At 49.6% G+C, this 16,670-nt stretch overlaps 1 non-coding gene across 1 annotated transcript; it reads right to left on the bottom strand.

Annotated features, from left to right (window-relative positions):
* Nucleotides 1-498: 498 nt before the first annotated feature.
* Trnas-cga lies at nt 499-573 on the bottom strand. The gene has a single exon. It is a non-coding gene; the product is annotated as a tRNA-Ser (tRNA).
* Nucleotides 574-16,670: the final 16,097 nt, after the last annotated feature.

Genomic DNA, 16,670 nt, shown 5'->3' with positions numbered 1-16,670 from the left:
AAAAGTCAGTATAAATTTGAAAACTTAATAAACCACGGAATAATGTAGATAGAGGGGTAAAAATTGATACACGTACTTTGAATGACATGGGATTTTATTAGAACAAAAAGTATTGCTAGATGCGTAAAAGATCTCTTGAGCGCGTCGTTTGGTGATGATTGTGTGCTCAGCCACCACTTTCGTCATGCTTGGCCTCCCAGGTCCCCAGACCTCAGTCCGTGCGATTATTGGTTTTGGGGTTACCTGAAGTCGCAAGTGTATCGTTATCGACCGACATCTCTAGGGATGCAGAAAGACAACAACCGACGCCAATGCCTCACCGTAACTCCGGAAATGCTTTACAGTGCTGTTCACAACATTATTCCTCGACTACAGCTATTGTTGAGGAATGATGGTGTAAATATTGAGCATTTCCTGTAAAGATCATCATCTTTGCTTTGTCTTACTTTGTTATGCCGATTATTGCTATTCTGAAACTTCCTGGCAGATTAAAACTGTGTGCCCGACCGAGACTCGAACTCGGGACCTTTGCCTTTCGCGGGCAAGTGCTCTACCAACTGAGCCACCGAAGCACGACTCACGCCCTGTACTCACAGCTTTACTTCTGCCAGTACCTCGACTCCTACCTTCCAAACTTTACAGAAGCTCTCCTGCGAACCTTGCAGAACTAGCACTCCTGAAAGAAAGGATATTGCGGAGACATGGCTCAGCCACAGCCTGGGGGATGTTTCCAGAATGAGATTTTCACTCTGCAGCGGAGTGTGCGCTGATATGAAACTTCCTGGCGGATTAAAACTGTGTGCCCGACCGAGACTCGAAATCGGGACCTTTGCCTTTCGCGGGCAAGTGCTCTACCAACTGAGCCACCGAAGCACGACTCACGCCCGGTACTCACAGCTTTACTTCTGCCAGTACGTCGTCTCCTACCTTCCAAACTTTACAGAAGCTCTCCTGCGAACCTTGCAGAACTAGCACTCCTGAAAGAAAGGATATTGCGGAGACATGGCTTAGCCACGGCCTGGGGGAATGTGGCCGAGCTAGCGGAACAGTACCGACCGCAAGGTCCAAATGAGATAAATTTGCCGTGGAGGCAGACAAAAATGTGGGGACCCCAGTGTTGAGGCAGACTAGATCCGCTTGGTGGAAGACGTCTAGCAATAGTGAGCCACGTGGACAAGGATGTGGAGATCCCCAAAGCGGGTGGTGGGCATTGAAGTCCCCAACCAGCAAATAGGGGGGTGGAAGCTGATCAAGAAGATGGAGGAGATCAGCTCGTGCCAGTGGTGTAGACGATGGAATGTATACCGTACAAAGAGAGAACGTGTATCCAGAAAGGGAAAGACGGACGGCGACAGCTTGGAAGGAAGTGTTTAAGGGGATTGGGTGATAATGGAGAGTATCATGGAGCAGAATCATGAGTCCTCCATGGGCTGGAGTGCCTTCAACAGAGGGGAGGTCATATCGGACGGACTGAAAATGAGGGAGAACAAAGCGGTCATGGGGACGCAGCTTTGTTTCCTGAAGACAGAAGATGACCGGCGAGTAGGATCGTAAGAGGATCGACAATTCATCCCGATTGGCGTGAATGCCGCGGATATTCCAGTGGATAATGGACATAGGGTGAACAGAAAATGGAGGAACGTGACCAAGGGTGCTGTCAACTCAACGACTGCTCAGAGCTTGCGACCGACAGCATGGAATGGCATTCAGTCGAAGGCAGAAGATCCTGATCCATAGGTTGGTCAGGAGCAGCTCCTGCTACCAACGATCGGCCAGTTGACCGGCCACCAGCAGTGCGCCTCGGCGACACAGAAGATGGCCGAGGGCGATTTCCGCCAGGTGGTGCTGTAGATGGGACACGCCTTGGCGGAGAAGGAGAGGAACTGTGTTTCTTCGTAGCCTTCTTGGAGGTATGATGTTTAGATGAAGGAGGAACCGATGGTTGTGAAGTTGCATTACGTAAAAACTCTTCACGAGAATGCTCTTTTTTCGAAGACTTGGCGTCTGACTTTCGGGCTCGAGATTTAGCAGAACCCGACGAAGGGTGAGCCAGAGAGTGGGCAGGCGAAAGTGGTGAGGTTGAACGGGCGATCTTTGCGCTGGCCGATCTGACGACCGTGGTACTAAATGTGAGGTCGCAAGTCTGCGTGGCCGCCTCCTTTGTTGGCCGAGGAGAAGCAAGGACACTGCTGTATTTTCCTTTCTGAGGCACGGTGGGCTGTCGACTGGCGAGTAACTTTCGAGCAGCAAAGGTCGACACCTTTTCCTTCACTCTTATTTCCTGGATGAGCTTTTCATCCTTAAAAACGGGGCAATCTCGAGAGGAAGCAGCGTGGTCACCCATACAGTTGATGCAGTGAGGGGATGGAGGTGGACAAGCACCCTCATGGGCATCCTTGCCACACGTAACACATTTGGCCGGATTGGAACAGGACTGGCTGGTGTGATTGAACCGCTGACATCGATAGCAACGCGTAGGGTTTGGGACATAAGGGCGAACGGAAATTATCTCATAGCCTGCTTTGATTTTTGATGGGAGTTGAACTCTGTCAAATGTCAAGAAGACAGTGCGGGTTGGAATGATGTTCGAGTCAACCCTTTTCATAACCCGATGAACAGCAGTGACGCCCTGGTCAGACAGGTAGTGCTGAATTTCTTCGTCAGACAATCCATCGAGGGAGCGTGTATAAACGACTCCACACGAGGAATTTAAGGTACGGTGCGGTTCCACCCGGACAGGGAAGGTGTGGAGCAGAGAAGTACGCAGCAATTTTTGAGCCTGGAGGGCACTGTGTGTTTCTAACAACAGGGTACCATTCCGTAATCTGGAACAAGACTTTACAGGACCTGCAATTGCGTCGACACCTTTCTGAATAATGAAAGGGTTGACCGTGGAAAAGTCGTGACCTTCGTCAGACCGAGAAACAACAAGGAACTGTGGCAACGATGGAAGAACCGTCTGTGGCTGAGACTCAGTGAACTTACGTTTGTGAGCAGACATAGTGGAAGGTGAGGAAACCATTGCGGAAGAATCCCCCATGATTACCGGCGTCTCCGATGGCGCGCTCCTCCCTTGTGGGGGCCCTCACCGAGGGCACACCCGCCTTAGGTGATTGTTCACACCTCAGGTCACACCTCCCGACAAACGGACGGAGGGACCAATCGGCACTTTCGGAAGGTATCAGCTCGGGTAATAGCCCCTCCCTGGGCCTGGCCGTTACCAGGGGGTAGTACGTGTCCTACCTGTCTACCCGGGGCGGGGAATTACGCGTTACCCCGTCACCGGCTACGCATGGAAGTGCGTGGGTCGGCCTTCAGACACGCACAGGGAGGAAGAAAGAGACAGGGAAAGGAAAGAAGAGAGGTCTCAAACGCCGCAGCGGAGAAAAGGGTAAAGAGAAGAGGTAAAGAGAAGAGGTAAGGAAAGGAGAAGGACGAAGAAAGATGAAGACATACAAGCAAGGAAGGCGAAGATTGCGGTACATTTACAAGCGTCCGTCTCCGGACATAGGCACAAACCATACTCCCAGAGGGGGAGAGAGGGAAAGAAAGAGCCAGAGGTGAGGTGGGGGGAGAAGATGGGGGATGGGGAAGGATACGTAAAGGGAAGGTATGCAGCCCGGAAAGGAAGGAAGGCCACATTAGCTCGGGGTCCCGTGCTCGCTACACACGTATCCACAAAAGAGTTGTGGATCCCCTGGGGGGGTACCCCAAGTTGTCAAGAAGGTTTTAGGAAAGCGGAAGGAAAGAGAATGGAGCAGTTGACGGAAGAGGACTCCCGGTGGTAGTAGGGAGGAGGGGCGGCCTGCATACCCTACATCAAAGGAGGCGTCGAAAAAAATGTCATGGGCTGGATTAGCAGGCATGGAAGAGAGATGGCTAGCATAACGAGTCAGAAGAACTGCTCGCCGATTGGACAGCGGGGGTTCAGCAGTCTCAGCATAAAGGCTTTCCACAGGGCTGGTGTAAAAAGCTCCAGACACTAAACGTAATCCATGGTGGTGGATAGAGTCGAGACGCCGAAGATAGACGGCCGAGCAGAGGAGTAGACTATGCTTCCATAGTCCAATTTCGAGCGCACTAAGGCGTGATAGAGGCGGAGAAGGACCACTCGGTCCGCTCCCCAGGAGGTACCATTCATGACACGGAGGGTGTTGAGGGTGCGCAGACAGCGAGCCGAAATATAGGAAACGTGGGAGGATCAGCACAGTTTTCTGTCAAACATAAGACCCAAGAATTTAGCGACGTCTGAAAACGGAAGGTTGACAGGACCTAGATGTAAGGAGGGCGGAAGAAACTCCTTACGTCGCCAAAAATTAACACAAACGGTCTTACTGGGAGAAAAACGGAAGCCGATTTCGATGCTCCAAGAGTGGAGGCAATCGAGACATCCTTGAAGACGTCGTTCATGAAGATTGGTTCGTTGAGAGCTGTAGTAGATCGCAAAATCGTTCACAAAGCGGGAGCCCGAGAAATCAGGAAGGAGACAATCCATAATTGGATTGATGGCAATGGCAAACAGTACAACACTCAGCACGGAGCCCTGGGGTACCCCGTTTTCTTGGGAGAAAGTAGTGTTCACCCGCACCCTAAATGTGCGCTCTGCCACAAATTCGCGAAGAAAAAGGGGCAGCCGACTTCGAAAACCCCCCAGAGAACAGTGTGCGGAGGATGCCTGTCCTCCAAAAGGTATCGTATGCTCTCTCCAGATCAAAAAATATTGCTACTGTTTGGCGTTTCCGGAGAAAATTGTTCATGATATAAGTCAACTGCAGAACGATGCTTTCGGAATCCGCATTGGGCAGGTGTTAAAAGACTGCGGGATTCCAGCCACCACGCTAAACGGTAATTCACCATACGCTCCAAAACGTTACAGACACTACTCGTGAGAGAAATGGGGCGATAGCTAGAGGGGAGATGTTTGTCCTTTCCAGGTTTCGGAACAGGAACGACGATAGCTTCCCGCCATCGTCTGGGAAAAGTACTGCAGGTCCAAATTCGATTATAAAGGCGAAGGACGTAACGCAGACTATGGGTTGATAAATGCAGCAACAATTGGACGTGGATACCATCCGGTCCTGCGGCGGAGGAGCGAGAAGAAGAGAGTGCATGTTGGAGTTCCAGCAAGGAGAAAACAGTATTGTAGCTTTCGCGATTTTGAGAGGAGAGAGCAAGAGGTCGCACTTCCGCTGCACGTTTCTTCGGGAGAAACGCTGGCGGGTAATTTGAAGAGCTCGAAATTTCAGCAAAGTGCTGACCCAACGAGTTAGAAATTGTGACGGGGTCCACTAATGTGTCATGCGCGACAGTGAACCCAGAGACCAGGGAGAAACTAGGCGCGCCTGAGAACCGTCGAAGCCGACTCCAAATTTCAGAGGAGGGAGTGAAGGTGTTAAATGAGCTAATAAAGAATTTCCAGCTTGCCTTCTTGCTATCGCGGATGACACGATGGCATCGCGCTCGGAACTGCTTATAGCGGATACAGTTGGCCAAAGTAGGATGGTGGCGGAAAACGCGGAGAGCACGTCGCCGCTTACGTATTGCATCACGGCATGCCTCGTTCCACCAAGGAACTGGGGGCGCCGGGGCAATTCGGAGGTGCGTGGTATTGAACGTTCCGCGGCTGTGAGAATAACGTCGGTAACATGTGTGACCTCATCGTCGACGCTGGGAAAGCGACGGTCATCGAATGTCGCTAGAGACGAAAAAAGTGTCCAATCGGCTTGGGCAAACTTCCACCGTCGCGGGCGCATGTAGAGCAGTTGAGGCTGCAGTCTAAGGACACATGGAAAGTGGTCACTCGAGTGTGTATCATCAAGGGCGAACCATTCGAAGCGCCGAGCTAGCGGAACAGTACCGACCGCAAGGTCCAAATGAGATAAATTTGTCGTGGAGGCAGACAAAAATGTAGGGACCCCAGTGTTGAGGCAAACTAGATCTGCTTGGTGGAAGATGTCTAGCAATAGTGAGCCACGTGGACAAGGATGTGGAGAACCTCAAAGCGGGTGTTGGGCATTGAAGTCCCCAACCAGCAAATATGGGGGTGAAAGCTGACCAAGAAGATGGAGATCAGCTCGTGCCATTGGTATAGACGATGGAATGTATACAGTACAAAGAGAACGTGTATACGGAAAGGGAAAGACGGACGGCGACAGCTAGGAAGGAAGTGTTTAAATGGGTTGGGTGATAATGGAGAGTTTCATGGAGAAGAATCATGAGTCCTCCATGTGCTGGAGTGCCTTCAACAGAGGGGAAATCATATCGGACGGAATGAAAATGAGAGAGAACAAAGCGGTCATGGGGACGCAGCTTTGTTTCCTGAATACAGAAGATGACTGGCGAGTAGGATCGTAAGAGGATCGACAATTCATCCCGATTGGCTCGAATACCGCGGATATTCCAGTGGATAATGGACATAGGGTGAACAGAAAGTGGAGGAGTGTGACCAAGGTCGCTGTCAACTCGACTGCTCTGAGCTTGCGACCGACAGCATGGAATGGCCTTCAGCCGAGGGCAGAAGATCCTGATCCATAGGTTGGTCAGGAGCAGCTCCTGCCACCAGCGATAGGCCGGTTGATCGGCCGCCAGCAGTGCGCCTCGGCGACACAGAAGACGGCCGAGGGTGATTTCCGCCAGGTGGTGCTGTAGATGGGACACGCCTTGGCGGAGAAGGAGAGGAACTGGGTTTCTTTGTAGCCTTCTTGGAAGTATGATGTTTAGAGGAAGGAGGAACCGATGGTTGGGAAGTTGTCGTACGTAAAAACTCTTCACGAGTATGCTCGTTTTTTGAAGTCTTGGTGTCTGACTTTTGGGCTCGAGATTTAGCAGAACTCTACGAAGGGTGTGCCAGAGAGTGGGCAGGTGAAAGTGGTGAGGTTGAACAGGCGATCTTTGCGCTGGCCGATCTGACGACCGTGGCGCTAAAGGTGAGGTCGCAAGTCTGCGTGGTCGCCTCCTTTGTTGGCTGAGGAGAAGCAAGGACAGTGCTGTATTTTCCTTTCGGAGGCACGGTGGGCTGTCGATTGGCGAATAATTTTCGAGCAGCAAAGGTCGACACCTTTTCCTTTACTCTAATTTCCTGGATGAGCTTTTCGTCCTTAAAAACGGGACAATCTCGAGAGGAAGCAGCGTGGTCACCCATACAGCTGATGCAGCGAGAGGATGGAGGTGGACAAGCACCCTCATGGGCATCCTTGCCACACGTAACACATTTGGCCGGATTGGAACAGGACTGGCTGGTGTGATTGAACCGCTGACACCGATAGCAACGCGTAGGGCTTGGGACGTAAGGGCGAACGGAAATTATGTCATAGCCTGCTTTGATTTTCGATGGGAGTTGAACTTTGTCAAATGTCAAGAAGACAGTGCAGATTGGAATGATGTTTGTGTCAACCCTTTTCACAACCCTACGAACAGCCGTTACGCCCTGGTCAGACAGGTAGCGCTGAATTTCTTCGTCAGACAATCCATCGAGGGAGTGTGTATAAACGACTCCACGTGAGGAATTTAAAGTACGGTGCGGTTCCACCCAGACAGGGAAGGTGTGTAGTAGTGAGGTACGCAGCAATTTTTGTGTCTGGAGGGCACTGACTGTTTCTAACAACAGGGTGCCATTCCGTAATCTGGAACAAGATTTTACGAGACCTGCAATTGCGTCGACACCTTTCTGAATAATGAAAGGGTTGACCGTGGAGAAGTCGTGACCGTCAGACCGAGAAACAACAAGGAACTGTGGCAACGATGGAAGCACTGACTGTGGCTGAGACTCAGTGAACTTACGTTTGTGAGCAGACATAGTGGAAGGTGAGGAAACCATTGCGGAAGAATCCCCATGATTACCGGCGTCTCCGAAGGCGCGCTCCTCCCTTGTGGGGGCCCTCTCTGAGGTCACTCCCACCTTAGGTGATTGTTCACACCTCAGGTCACACCTCCCGACAAACGGGCGGAGGGACCAATCGGCACTTTCGGAAGGTATCAGCTCGGGTAATCACCCCTCCCTGGGCCTGGCCGTTACCAGGGGGTACGTACGTGTCCTACCTGTCTACCCGGGGCGGGGCATTACGCGTTACCCCGTCACCGGCTACGCATGGAAGTGCGTGGGTCGGCCTTCACACACGCACAGGGAGGAAGAAAGAGAAAGAGAAAGGAAAGAAGAGAGGTCTCAATCGCTGCACTGGAGAAAACGGTAAAGAGAAGAGGTAAGGAAAAGAGAAGGACAAAGGAAGGATGAAGACATACAAGCAAGGAAGGCGAAGAATGCGATACATTTACAAGCATCTGTCTCCGGGCGTAGGCACAAACCATACTCCCAGAGGGGGAGAAAGGGAAGGACAGAGCCAGTGGTGAGGGGGGGGGCGAAGATGGGGGATGGGGAAGGATGCGGAAAGGGAAGGTACGCAGCCCAGAAAGGAAGGAAGGCCACATTAGCTCAGGGTCCCGTGCTCGCTACGCACGTATCCACAAAAAGAGTTGTGGATCCCCTGGGGGCGATTTTGGTAGTGGGCTCGGGCACCATCTTGTTGAAAGTAAACCCTGCCGTCTCCATACAAGTCTCAGATGGCAGGTAAAATTGATTTCTAAAGCTTCTGAAGGTACACCTCACCGGTAACTGTGTCGTCAAAGAGAAGACTGGCCCAATTAAGCCACAGCAAGACAACCCACACCACTCCCGTCAAATTCACGACTGTCTACATGGACGTTCGGATTTTCAGAGGACCAGTAGCTGCAATTGTGGCGATTTACTGTACCACTGACTTTGAACTGTGTCTCATAAGACCACAATCATCTCTGCGAACTCTTCATCGTTGTGCACCATGTTAGTAAACCACTCGCAGTACTCCATTGTACTATCTGGGTCGTCCTCGTTCATTGCGTGTAGCAATAGTGGGATGTAGCACTTCCACTTTGCTGTCTTCAAAAATCGCCGAACACTTGAGCGAGTCACTCGTTTATCACGGGCACACTGTCTCACAGACTTCTATGGTGAGCGAGTGAATTGTTGCCCGAGGCTGGATCCGAACCTGCGACCGTAGCGGTCGCGCGGTTCCAGACTGAGGCGCCTAGAAACAGCACTTGTAACACACGACGGGAGTCAGCTGGACCTGTTACAGGTGGTCCAGATCGTTGTTTGTGTATATCTTTAACACACCCTTCGGCTTCAAATTTGTCTCGTATGCGACGAATCGTTATACGTGTCGGTGGCTCTGTTTTGACACTCATTTCGCCATTGCCGTTGAACCTCATTAATATTTTCGCACTTAAAACTTCGTACTCAAAACTTACTTCCTTTCATCGTATGTAAGCCTTGCGCCAGCCATGTTTACTCGAGTAACTAGGAGCAACTAAGAATAAAACACTATCTGGCGACTGATCTGACAAAACAAAACAACGAAATACAACGCTTGTGTGGCAATTGCCGGAACTACAAACTGTTACACTACCATACATGAGACAACTTCGTCAATTAGTTTGTCAGTTATGGACTTTTAAACATTGGATGCATTTTTTTGGTCTCCTCTGTATTTATATAGTGTACTCCGAGCACGTATCACATAAACGTACTTGCAAGTAATCTTCAGGCTCTTTGTCATCTGTTCCCAAGCAGCCTTCAAACCTTGTCAGCATCCAACATCTAGCGGCGATATATAAACTACTGTACGAGTTTGTCAACCGTGCCGACATCGACAGTATCTCCCTGCGCTGCTAATCTAATGCTCTTGGTAATTAGAATGCCTGGAGAACACCAAAGCTTAATTAACTGACTACACTGAGGTGATGAAAGTTATGGGATAGCGATATCCACATAGACAGATGGCGGTAGTATCGCGTACCAGGGTATAAAAGGGCAGCAAGTTGGTGGAACTGATATTTGTACTCAGATGATTCATTTGAAAAGGTTTCCGACGTGATGATGGGCGTAAGACGGTAACTAACAGACATCGAATACCGAATTACACTCCTGGAAATGGAAAAAAGAACACATTGACACCGGTGTGTCAGACCCACCATACTTGCTCCGGACACTGCGAGAGGGCTGTACAAGCAATGATCACACGCACGGCACAGCGGACACACCAGGAACCGCGGTGTTGGCCGTCGAATGGCGCTAGCTGCGCAGCATTTGTGCACCGCCGCCGTCAGTGTCAGCCAGTTTGCCGTGGCATACGGAGCTCCATCGCAGTCTTTAACACTGGTAGCATGCCGCGACAGCGTGGACGTGAACCGTATGTGCAGTTGACGGACTTTGAGCGAGGGCGTATAGTGGGCATGCGGGAGGCCGGGTGGACGTACCGCCGAATTGCTCAACACGTGGGGCGTGAGGTCTCCACAGTACATCGATGTTGTCGCCAGTGGTCGGCGGAAGGTGCACGTGCCCGTCGACCTGGGACCGGACCGCAGCGACGCACGGATGCACGCCAAGACCGTAGGATCCTACACAGTGCCGTAGGGGACCGCACCGCCACTTCCCAGCAAATTAGGGACACTGTTGCTCCTGGGGTATCGGCGAGGACCATTCGCAACCGTCTCCATGAAGCTGGGCTACGGTCCCGCACACCGTTAGGCCGTCTTCCGCTCACGCCCCAACATCGTGCAGCCCGCCTCCAGTGGTGTCGCGACAGGCGTGAATGGAGGGACGAATGGAGACGTGTCGTCTTCAGCGATGAGAGTCGCTTCTGCCTTGGTGCCAATGATGGTCGTATGCGTGTTTGGCACCGTGCAGGTGAGAGCCACAATCAGGACTGCATACGACCGAGGCACACAGGGCCAACACCCGACATCATGGTGTGGGGAGCGACCTCCTACACTGGCCGTACACCACTGGTGATCGTCGAGGGGACACACGGTACATCCAAACCGTCATCGAACCCATCGTTCTACCATTCCTAGACCAGCAAGGGAACTTGCTGTTCCAACAGGACAATGAACGTCCACATGTATCCCGTGCCACCCAACGTGCTCTAGAAGGTGTAAGTCAACTACCCTGGCCAGCAAGATCTCCGGATCTGTCCCCCATTGAGCATGTTTGGGACTGGATGAAGCGTCGTCTCACGCGGTCTGCACGTCCTGCACGAACGCTGGTCCAACTGAGGCACCAGGTGGAAATGGCATGGCAAGCCGTTCCACAGGACTACATCCAGCATCTCTACCATCTTCTCCATGGGAGAATAGCAGCCTGCATTGCTGCGAAAGGTGGATATACACTGTACTAGTGCCGACATTGTGCATGCTCTGTTGCCTGTGTCTATGTGCCTGCGGTTCTGTCAGTGTGATCATGTGATGTATCTGACCCCAGGAATGTGTCAATAAAGTTTCCCCTTCCTGGGACAATGAATTCACGGTGTTCTTATTTCAATTTCCAGGAGTGTATAATTGGAGCTAGGCGCATGGGACATTTCATTTGAAATATCATTAGGGAATTCTAAAGTACTGGCCGTTAAAATTGCTACACCACGACGATGACGTGCTACACACGCGAAATTTAACCGACAGGAAGAAAATGCTGTGATATGCAAATGATTAGCATCTCAGATCATTCAGACAAGATTGGCGCCTGTGGCGACACCTACAACGTGCTGACATGCGGAACGTTTCCCACCGATTTCTCATACACAAACAGCGGTTGACTAGCGTTGCCTGGTGAAACGTAGTTGTGATGCCTCGTGTAAGGAGGAGAAATGCGTACCATCACGTTTCCGACTTTGATAAAGGTCGGATTGTAGCCTATCGCGATTGCGGTTTATCGTATCGCGACATTGCTGCTCGCGTTGGTCGAGATCCAATGACTGTTAGCAGAATATGGAATCGGTGGGTTCAGGAGGGTAATACGAAACGCCGTGCTGAATCCCAACGGCCTCGTATCACTAGCAGTCGAGATGACAAGCATCTTATCCGCATGGCTGTAACGGATCGTGCAGCCACGTGTCGATGCCTGAGTCAACAAATGGGGACGTTTGAAAGACAACAACCATCTGCACGAACAGTTCGATGACGTTTGGAGCAGCATGGACTATCAGCTCGGAGACCATGGCTGCGTTTACCATTGACGCTGCATCACAGACAGGAGCGCCTGCGATGGTGTACTCAACGACGAACCTGGGTGCACGAATGGCAAAACGTCATTTTCTCGGATGAATCCAGGTCCTGTTTACAGCATCATGATGGTCGCATCCGTGTTTGGCGACATCGCGGTGAATGCACATTGGAAGCGTGTATTCGTCATCGCCATGATGGCGTATCACCCGGCGCGATTTGGTATGGGGGTGTCACTGGTTACACGTCTCGGTCGCTTCTTGTTCCTAAATTTCAGCAGGATAATGCGCGACCGCATGTTGCAGGTCCTGTACGGGCCTTTCTGGATACAGAAAATGTTCGACTGCTGCCCTGGCCAGCACATTCTCCAGATCTCTCACCAATTGAAAACGTCTGGTCATTGGTGGCCGAGCGAGTGGCTCGTCACAATACGCCAGTCACTACTCTTGATGAACTGTGGTATCGTGTTGAAGCTGCATGGGCAGCTGTACCTGTACACGCCATCCAAGCTCTGTGACTCAATGCCTAGGCGGATCAAGGCCGTTATTACGGCTAGAGGTGGTTGTTCTGGGTACTGATTTCCCAGGATGTATGCACCCAATTTGCGTGAAAATGTAATCAGATGTCAGTTCTAGTATAATGTTTATCCAATGAACACCCGTTTATCATCTGTATTTCTTCTTGGTGTAGCAAATTTTAATGGGCAGCAGTGTATATTCCTAGATCCACTATGTCAAGAGTGAAGCGAGAATACCGTGTTCAGGCATTACCTCTCACCACAGATGATGCCCTACACTTGACGACCGACAGCAGCGGAGTTTGTGCAGAGTTGTCAGTGATAACAGACAACCGGTACTGCGTGAAATAACCGCAGAAATCAATGTGGGACGTACGACGAACAGCTAAATTTTGGGTTAATGGCCTGTGGCAGTAGATGTCCGATACGAGTGCCTTTGCTAACAGCCCGACATCACCTGTAGCGCTGACCTCGGCTAGTGGAAGTATCGGTTGGACCCTAGACGACTGGAAAACCGTGGCCCTTTCGGATGACTCCCAGTTTAAGTTGATAAGAGGTGACGGTATTGTTCGAGTGTGGCGCAGACTCCACAAAGCTGTGGAACCAAGTTGTCAACAAGGCAGTGTGCAAGCTGCTGCTGTCTCCATACTGATGTGGACTGTGTTTACGTGGAATGGACTGTGTACTCTGGTCCAACTTAACAGATCATTCACTGGAAATCGTTATGGTCAGCTAATTGGTGATCATTCGCAGCCATTCATGGTCTTCATGCTCCCAAACAACAATGTCATGTCACCAGGGCACAATTGTATATGACTGGTCAATGAACATTCTGAACAATTCGAACGAATGATTTGGCCTTCCAGGTCGCCCGTCACGAATCTCGTCAAACATTTATGGGACAAGCTCGAGAGGTCAGTTCGCCGGCACGAAATCGTGCAACGACAAAACTTTCGCAGTTATGGACGATTATAGAGGCAGCATGACCCAGTATTTCTTCAGGGCACTTCGAACGACTTGTTGAGTCCATGCCGCATCGGGTTGCTGCACTATGCCGGGCAAAAGGAGGTCCGCCACCATATTAGCAGGCAACCCATTACTTTTATCACCTCAATATATATTCCCACGTGCTACTCAGCAGAATATGGAAAGTTAATCTTAATATATGTCACTGAGTACCTGTTCTATGTATATGGCTTAATACTGGTGTACCTGTACCTATGGTTGTCATACCGAAATCTTCTTCTTGTAAGCTGTTCTCCCGTTCTGTATAGATGGTACTTGCAGACATGCCCAAATCTTAAATTCCCTATCCACAGCTTTCGAAATAACTGTTTCAGGAAACAGAAAACATTTTATTAATTAGATACATAGTCATGAAAATGGACTGAATTGCGAATATCCTAAATGCGTACAAACAGCGATTTATCATTTGTTTTTCTATTACCAGTAGGAATTTTGTAGCAACTATCTCTGTGAATGCTGTGCTAAATTTCCGTCTCTTTTACTCGTTTCGGTATACTGTGGTTGGACTTTAAATGGTATCTACCATGATGCCAGTATGGGCACGTTCCGGAAGAAAGCCTCTTAGTGATATTCCTTGACCTCTTCACAAATGGTACGTATCTGGACAATCCTAATTATATCCTGGAAATATCTTTTTGGAGTCTTACACACTCCACGCTTGCACCACCATCCGACGAAAGCTTCACGTAGATGCTCATTAATCAGACTAAAAAGATGAAATGCACTTTGAAGTAGATCAGGGTATAAAACTTTTGTTAAAACATGTGGTGCAATTTGGCACGAGAACTACGGTCTGGGAAGTGTGGCACCTAGGTGTCGAGAAACGCGGTCACAACCATCCTGGAAACAGCGTCCTCGCTTGCTGTTGACTGAGCAAAGCCTGGGCTGTGACTGGTTGAAACGCTCGAGGCGGAAGCTGTCATGTGCTGCTGACAGAGCTGGGAGGTGACGGCCAAGCTTATAAGTGTAATCCATTGTCAACTGCATTATTGCTTCATCAGAATGGGGTGTCGGTGGACATGCAGCGATATACGTTAATAATTTTGAGTTTTCATCAGAAAGAAACTAAGCCGCTAGGCAGAACTTAATGCAGTCGGATATGATTAGCAAGAACGTAAAACAGTGTTAATGTGGTATTCTTGTTCACGAGTTTCAAGTTTTACATATTGTACAAAATCTCACGTGTAAAGTTAACAACGTCATGTGAAGATGTACAGCACGTAATAAAAGGCGACTATTTTAACAGTATATATGCTCTTTACTGAAAGGCAGTACCATATTTTCCCACGATTCCCGCTATGATAGTTCCAGAGCACAAAAGAAGAAACGACGGAGCTTTACCTTCTGCAGCGGGAGCGACATCAGGAGCCAAATAGAACAATTCAAATATGTTGAGGTGTGCCTAATGTTGCCCATCTCAAAAAACAGTCCTCACGTGTACGGCAGTCTTTTACAATCAGCTACCGGGACACGTCACTATAAGGACTTCGGGTATTGTTAACTACCGTACGTCACTTTCTGCAGGGTCGAAAGCAAGATTTGGATGCACTGTATGTTTTTCCAAGCAGTAATGAGAGGCGGTTTTAACCTGAAGCGAAATACTCCATTTTTAAAGCTTCCGTCCCTTCTTCGTCCTGATTTTGAGTTTCGCATCTCGCAGTAACTCATAATAACTGTCGTTCTTCACTGTACGACCATTAGGAGTGTAATGTCCGCCCCGGTAGCTGAATGGTCAGCGTGACAGACTGTCAATCATAAGGGCCCGGGTTAGATTCCCGGCTGGGTCGGAGATTTTCTCCGCTTATGGACTGGGTGTTGTGTTGTCCTAATCATGATCATTTCATCCCCATCGACGCGCAGGTCGCCGAAGTGGCGTCAAATCGAAAGACCTGCACCAGGCGAACGGTCTACCCGACGGGAGGCCCTAGCCACACGACATTTCCATTTATTAGGAGTGTAATTGATTTGCAAGGAACATTTCATATGCCAGCACTCTCGCAGGTGCTTGCTGTGTGAACGGTTTTGCTGTAGATGGTGTCCATGAAGTCGCGTACATAACGAATCGCAATAACTAATAATAAAACAAGATTTAGTCACTTCAGTGTTACTAAATAATATTCTCAACATGATCTACGTGCTTTTCGATGCATGATTTTAACCGCTTCGCGAGATTAAGGTAAACTCGATGGAAAAGATCTGAACTGATTTTTTTTCGTTATCTGCACCTCAATATATATTCCCACGTGCTACTCAGCAGAATATGGAAAGTTCATCTTAGTATGTGTCACTGAGTACCTGTTCTATGTATATGGCTAAATACTGGTCTAACTGTACCTTTCTGCATCTTGTACGGATGAAACCTCTCCTGTGACAGGATATTGTGGATGGTTGCCTTGGAACACCCAGCGTTCTGTTTAAATTTGTGATCTTCATTGAGTAAACGTTTTCTTTCAGCACACTCCAGAAAAAAAACTCAATTGGAGAGACCTCTGGAGAACGAGGGCACCACTCCACATGACCTTTTGTCCCAATTCAACGAAAAAAAATTTTCGTTCAACCAATCTCTGACAGCTGCAAATTTGGCAAGAGCCCCATCATGCTGAAAGCATTCCGGAAGTGACTCTCCCAAACGCTCAATTTGAGGCGTCAATTTGTCTCAGAATTTTCGGGTAGGTCTCGCCTGTTACATGTTCACTAAAGAAGAAAGGTCCTACGTTATGAGCTTTTCACAAACCACACACCACACCTTCACCTTCGGCAGCAGTGCTGTTTGGATAAACTCGTCCAATGTGGATCGCCTCGAGGCCGGTATCGAAGATTTTGTCTGTTCATTTCAGCATTGACATAAAACATAGCTTCATCATTGTACAACACAGTCTTAATGGTTCAAATGGCTCTGAGCACTATGGGACTCAACTGCTGAGGTCATTAGTCCCCTAGAACTTAGAACTAGTTAAACCTAACTAACCTAAGGACATCACAAACATCCATGCCCGAGGCAGGATTCGAACCTGCGTCCGTAGCGGTCTTGCGGTTCCAGACTGCAGCGCCTTTAACCGCACGGCCAACACAGTCTTAGTGAAATTGATATTTCCAT

The sequence above is a fragment of the Schistocerca piceifrons genome, chromosome 3 (genome assembly GCF_021461385.2).
Source record: "Schistocerca piceifrons isolate TAMUIC-IGC-003096 chromosome 3, iqSchPice1.1, whole genome shotgun sequence".
Lineage (NCBI taxonomy): Eukaryota > Metazoa > Arthropoda > Insecta > Orthoptera > Acrididae > Schistocerca > Schistocerca piceifrons.
The sequence above is the reverse complement of the archived record's forward strand: the minus strand, read 5'-3'. Positions and strand labels throughout refer to the sequence as shown.